Here is a 6975-nt window from a genome sequence, read left to right as displayed (position 1 = left end):
GAAAGGAGTGCTGTTCTTACTTAAAAAGTGTCTAGCATTTCAATACTTCTTATCCATAAATAACTGAATGAACCATACTAATGCTATGTTAAATGCTAGTTCAAAAGTGAAATATCTGGTCAAAGCTCATTAGAATGCAGCCAAGGAAGGGCTCCACTTCTTCCTTCATACTTTTAACCCTTTCAAACACGGAATTCTACAATTCTGTGACGCACCTTTATAGATTGTATCCTCTTTGATATGAAAATAAGGTTTTCCAAGCTGATCCTTGATATGCTAAACGTTTTGGTTTGAATAAATGAGATACAAAATCTTCCGTGCGCATGAAAACATATTAAACGCGCGTGTCCAATCAAAGACGAGATAAATCAATCGATTTTAGTACTTCACGTGTACTGTAAGGCTAGATCAATATTTCGGGCTCATCTATATACTTTAAATCATATCTCAATGTTCTACTAACTTACCTGAAGTTTTTGGATACAATTTTGTCCAGGAAACCTTAGTGAGCTATTTCCTGGACTAGTGGCGTTGGCATCTAGATGTCTGCTTTAAAGCTGCATTAAAGATATTTCACTTTAAAAGTACATGTTATTTTTCCTGTTGTCTGATGGTTCGATATCAGCTAACGCCCAGTTGGTAAAAGGCTATTGTTCGCGGAGAGAGGTTTTATTGGATTTACAGATTGTGATTTTACACGTCCATAAAATAATAATGCACTAAACTAATAACTGCATCTATGGTTGAATACAGGATCTTCGACAGTTGTCCGTTACCAAACCATTGCCTAGTAATTACTTATAAGAATAACTAAAGTGAATAATTAGCTATCAATCCATTCAATGCTTAACCCCAAAAATATGAAATCCATGGTTTTTCAGGTTGGCGATAAGAGATACTTGACTTCGCCTCCAGCTATCACATCCCGCGCAAGAATTCAAATGCTTAATGAAGCGATGAAGTGTGTGTAAAACAGGTGCAGTTGTACTCGCATCCGCTAGACCATGATACAGAAACAGTAGGCGTTGAGTTCGCTTGTTGATTATCCTATATAAGATCTATAGAATAGGGGTAGAGATCAGAAGCTAACGCCAGCGGTGCCGTCATACTGAGAGCGGCTCGAATCACGCACATAATTTGGCGTCACCTTACTGCTATTCCCGTTCACAATGCGCAGTTTGGTTATTCTAGGAATAGTGGTGGTCCTAGGCCTGGTTGTACGGCAAAGCCAATGTTTTATGCCCCATGACTTCCATTTTGAGACTCCAGCTCCAAGAATAGTAAGAAGAACATCTGAAAAGGTAATGTCTTATAGGTCTATATATTCCCAATTTGATTTAACGATGATTTAAAGCTTTGAATGGCTCGGAGACTTCCATAACTGTTACCGTGCGCATGAATAATCATAAGTATCAAATCTTTTAAGACGCATTGTTTTCGAACTAAAGACACAATGATTGTGATTTACCGACGTAAGAGAGTTTAAGGAGATATTGTTAGACTTTTGGTGCTTCTCTCTAAATCTCTAACAACTACTCAGATGTAATGTTTCCTCTAAGTTTACGGTAGCTCACAATTAGAAAAGGAATTTTATATAATTATTGTACAATGTTTTAATGGATCAAATTCTTTTAATAAGAACTACACTCAGAGAATGTCAAAGTATCAAATTTTTCTCGTATAATTAGGGGGAAAGATTCCAACGTCTTGATTTTTTAAAGCAAAGTAAGGTGTTTATAAAGATTTCATTTGCGGCAGAGCACGTTCTTGATATGGTAGTGAGAATTACGATAAAGATCATCACCTGTCTGTCGTGGGAGAGCACCTGTTATTTCACCACTCTCTCCATCCAGGAAGCAGACGTTAGCTCAGCGTGCATCTAGATTGTAACAAGATAAATCATCCAAATCTAACATTGTAAATAGATCATAAATTACAAAATCAACAATAGTTGTGTTTTTATTTCACAAACATTTATCCTATTTGACATCTAAAGAATCAGAGCAGCGCAAAGACAAGTACTGTGAGCCCCTGTGGATCGCTAAATAATGTGACCGAGCATGACTTATCTTTTCAGCCTTTTGCTATTAGATACATTTTAAGTGGAATAAGCATTTCATGAATACGTCATGAATACGAAGAGATGATGAGAAGAGCTTGTACTGTATCCATCTCAGCTTGGCCGTTGAACGAATACACACTTTATAAAAAAAAACGTCTAATTTTCAGCTGAGGCTAAACCGTTTTTATTTTTGGACTTCTTAGGGCTGAATATGTTCTTAACAATCATTCTTAAATTATTAGTTGTGCAGTTACTGTAACTATTCCGTGTCTGCGTATTATGCAACGGTATAAACCAAATCACGCATGCGCGCCAGTGGAGCAAAGAATATAAACAAGAGATGCACGCTTTCATTGTGCATTCTCCGTATACGCGTCGAGTAATACCATTGCTTAGCCGAATTTGTCCTTTTGTCGAATCCTGCATGGAGCATGTGAAATTGTACGTTTTTATAATGGCGGTGTGGTGTGCATTTGTAAACTGAAATTTGAATTGAGAGTTTTTTCAACTTTATTGAGTCAACAACATAAATTATTGCAAAGGTTTCAGAAACCATATAAAACAAAAACAAAAAACAGACAAAAAGTATAAGTTAACTAAAAAGGGAAGGTGCCACGTGCCACGGAGTGCCATGCACAACACCGCCCAAGTAATTTATAGAAATTATGTTACATGTATTCTGTTACATTTACAGTTTGGTACCAAAGTCCACGTGCAAGGACGCTCAATATCAAATGTGGTGATAATGCAGTTGAACAATGTTTTTAAGATTTTTTGGGAAAGGCTAAAGGAGTAGCAAAATTAATCGGATCGGCTTTGTTTTAAAATTGTCGAAAGCAAATTGCTTGTGTGGCGTCTTGAAGCGTGAATTGCTGAGATGAAGTGAGGCCCGTATTTTTCAAGTGGCTCGATTTAATTTTCATTTCCATGAATACACATTCTGACTAGTCTGCGAACATGATATCTAAACTTGAAAAAATAATTCAGATTTCCTATTACTTAATTCAGAAACAACTCGCGAAATCTCTTTGAAGCCTCAAAAGTGACGTCATGGCTGGGAGCACCAACTACAGTCGATTGACGAGAAATTGAAGGAAACAAGAGAACGACCACGTTTTCGTCTTCCGATGATTTACATTTTTAGAAAACATAACATTTAAGTCACTTTTAAAAGCAAATATCATCCTTGATGTTTGGCTGTTTTATCTTTTAAAATTTACCATAATGGCAATACAGCTGACCACAATAAACTAGCAAACAATATCATCAATGGATATACAGGAGCATTTTATCGATAAACTAGCAAACAATATCATCAATGGATATACAGGGGCATTTCATCTATAAACTGGCAAACAATATCATCAATGGATATACAGGAGCATTTAATCTATAAACTAGCAAACAATATCATCAATGGATATACAGGAGCATTTCATCTATAAACTAGCAAACAATATTATCAATGGATATACAGGAGCATTTCATCTATAAACTAGCAAACAATATCATCAATGGATATACAGGAGCATTTCATCTATAAACTAGCAAACAATATCATCAATGAATATACAGGAGCATTTCATCAATATACTAGCAAACAATATCATCAATGAATATACAGGAGCATTTCATTAATAAACTAGCAAACAACATCATCAATGAATATACAGGAGCATTCCACCAATATAAATAACAATATAACCTTACAATAGAACTGATTTAAGACTTCTGATTGAAATATTTGATGAAGGACATCACAAACACTAAAACTCAATATGTAATTCATTCATGTTTGCAGCCATGGCACATATTGGCGTATCAGGGGCGCTGCTGGTCCCGTTTTTGGTCCTAAGGCATAAGTTTGGAAATACATGGTTATTCGTTTTTGTTGCCTTTCAAAGAAAACTTCCAAAAAATCATGTTCTAGTCCAGGCCTATGTGGCTGTAAAACAAAGCGTGTTTTTTTTTTCAAAAGTAACCGTTAGAGAACATGAGCTCGTTTGCTGATTTTTGCAACCGAGAGAAGGCGATTTGTGTTTTGAACGCTAGAGCAACACAAGTTTCTTATGTAAGCCCACGTGATAAAGAAAGGTTACATTATTACATTAATTTTCGCGACGTCAAAATTTCGCGATTTTGAGATGGCGATATTTCGCTACACTTTATTTTCGCGATTTTTCTATTTTTGTAAAAAAAACAGATCGCTTTATTTTCGCAATTTCGCGATTTTAAGATAATAAAATCAAGCAAAACAAGTGGAATGTGCTGTAATCATCAAAACTGAAACAATTTGTAACAAAAAGATGAGTGAGCTAAATTTAGTTTTATAAAAGTATATAAATACAAGTCCAACTCAACCTCTTACCGTACTTGGTTACCGTACTATGTATAGGAGCATCACTAATAAACAAGGTGTTTCCATAAAGCTCATTTTAAACGGCCAATATTCCCCAAAAGGCTTCTTGTGTAATCACTTAATTTTCGCGCATCCTAATTTTCACGAAATTTAATTTTCGCGTCCCTTTTTTTTGCGAATCTTTTAAAATCGCGAAATTCGCGAGAAATTGAAGTGTCAAGAAAATTAAGTGTAATAAGGTACTTCCATTAGGCTCAAGCCAATACTTACACACTTTACAAGCTGAACTTCCGGTTACCGTTCGTCGTCTATCTAGGAAACGTATTTGGGGCAGGACCCTCAATGACAGTTTCATCAGAGAATGCACAGCAAGAATGGTGTTTAAGGGTGATTGTACATAAAACTTTTCCAGCCAAAAAGAGGGCTTTAGCCCCACCCTCACCCCTAGATCCGCTAGAGTATTTTATCCGTCGATATTAAACGTAAGCAGGGGCGTAGCCAGGGGGGTGGCCTAGGCCCCCCCCCCAGTAAATGTATGAGACATTATCTAAAATACAGAAAAAAAGGCCTTGAAAGTCCTTTTTAGGCCCCCTCCTGTTAAAAATCCTGGCTACGCCGCTGGTATGTTAGGTTCGTTTTCTAGCCTTTCATGTTTTTTATCTTTAACGCAATAAAATGCTCATTTTGCTCACAATTCCTCCCTATCTATACTGTAGGCTAAACGAGAAATGGAAGGGTTCTGCCAAGCCGCAAGAAGATTTTGCTTAAAAAGAAAACAAGAACTCTATCGAGTAGCTGATAAGAAAACAAGCACACAACAACATCAACGAAAGTATTCATACGACTGACCACCTGTGGGATTAACCAAAAGAGAAGAGATCGGTGGAAAAAGACATTTGATGCTGTCGAGGTTTTGACGGGAAATGATTATTTTTTTATATAAAATCTACACAATCTACACGTCGACTTGTGTCGTATAAAAAAGCATTCTGAATGGTTTCTTGTTACCAGGAAGGAGTGTTATTTTCATCACGTGATTCTCTCTCGGTACCAGGCTTCCCCACCTTGTCAGTGAAGACACTGGGACTTTGTGCAGCCAGGAGCTCTTAGATTTATAAGACCATCATACAAATTCACACGAATAATAATCTATGAGCTACCATGATTGTCAAGATTATCATCACTAGCACCAACACAATCATCATCATTTCCACATCATCATCTTCCTGATATAGAACAATTTGTTTTCAAAACTGTCGTTTTTCATGCTCGCTCGCTTTCTTATTAGGACATTAAATACAATATCTAGGAGTGCGCTTCTATCACTTTTCGCTTCTTTCCTCTCTTAGAACAATTTGAGCGTCAAGAAATTCCATGTAAATCCGCAGTTATTCGTGTTTACTATGATTTTACTGTCCGCCACCTTGAAAAACTGACCCAGACCCTATCGATTTAGATCACCACAGGTCTCCCGAGTGCCTGCCCTAGGCTCTTTTAGACCATTAAGAATAGATATCTTCTTTATAAAACAAACCTTTAAAGTGGTCTTCCCCGAGCTAGAATCTAAGAGTTGAGAGCTAGCGTTATAAAGTGTACTCGAAGTCTACTCAAACTCGTTCCCACTCTTCACTGATGAGGTCGGGAAGCCTGTGCCTAGTGTTGGCGCGCATGCGTGGTAAGGGGGCTTATCGCTAAGCAGCATAGGGAAAACTATTTCAGTCTTAGTTTTCATATAATAATAAAAAATATATAGCATCCTATCCTGGGAGTCTTTATAATAAGCAAAGTTTGTTTTGTTTTGACCAAAACGTCCTTTAATTCCGTTTTTTTTTTTTTTAGATTTCCAATCGGGTTACAGGATAAGTACATTGCAGATCAGAAGTAGATCTAATGCCTGTAGTTTGCGTGTAGTCTGCGCGTTTGCGCGTGTAGTTTGCGTGTAGTCTGCGCGTTTGCGCGTGTAGTTTGCGTGTAGTCTGCGCGTTTGCGCGTGTAGTTTGCGTGTAGTCTGCGCGTTTGCGCGTGTAGTTTGCGTGTAGTCTGCGCGTGTAGTTTGCGTGTAGTCTGCGCGTTTGCGCGTGTAGTTTGCGTGTAGTCTGCGCGTTTGCGCGTGTAGTTTTTGTGTAGTCTGTGCTATTTGCGCAGACAACATGCTATGTGTGCGTATAGTTCCTTATTTTTTCACAATAGAACTAGGCGTGCAAAGGCGTAGCACGATAATCCATCAGGGAGAACGAACAGGAAAAAGGCGAGCGGGGCAACATGATGGCTAATTATGACTTATTATGGTCACGTGGGATAGGGGTCAATAGGTCACGTGGGAGTCAATGGGTCACGTGGGATGAGGGAGTCAATGGGTCACTTGGGATGAGGGAGTCAATGGGTCACGTGGGATGAGGGAGTCAATGGGTCACGTGGGGTGAGGGAGTCAATGGGTCACGTAGGGGTCAATGGGTCACGTGGGATGAGGGAGCCAATGGGTCACGTGGGATGAGGTGATTAGTTTCTCACACTTTTAAGACAAATTTATCTCATGGTATTTGTTCCGTTTGTA

At 38.1% G+C, this 6975-nt stretch overlaps 1 long non-coding RNA gene across 1 annotated transcript; it reads left to right on the top strand.

Moving 5' to 3' along the window:
* The first annotated feature begins 860 nt into the window (after positions 1-860).
* Positions 861-6181, top strand: LOC125560848. Its single transcript, XR_007306926.1, has 2 exons — positions 861-1301; positions 5138-6181. It is a non-coding gene; the product is annotated as an uncharacterized LOC125560848 (long non-coding RNA).
* The last annotated feature ends 794 nt before the right edge of the window (positions 6182-6975 follow it).

This window comes from Nematostella vectensis, unplaced genomic scaffold (genome assembly GCF_932526225.1).
Source record: "Nematostella vectensis unplaced genomic scaffold, jaNemVect1.1, whole genome shotgun sequence".
NCBI lineage: Eukaryota > Metazoa > Cnidaria > Anthozoa > Actiniaria > Edwardsiidae > Nematostella > Nematostella vectensis.
This window is presented reverse-complemented; position numbering and strand designations above follow the sequence as displayed.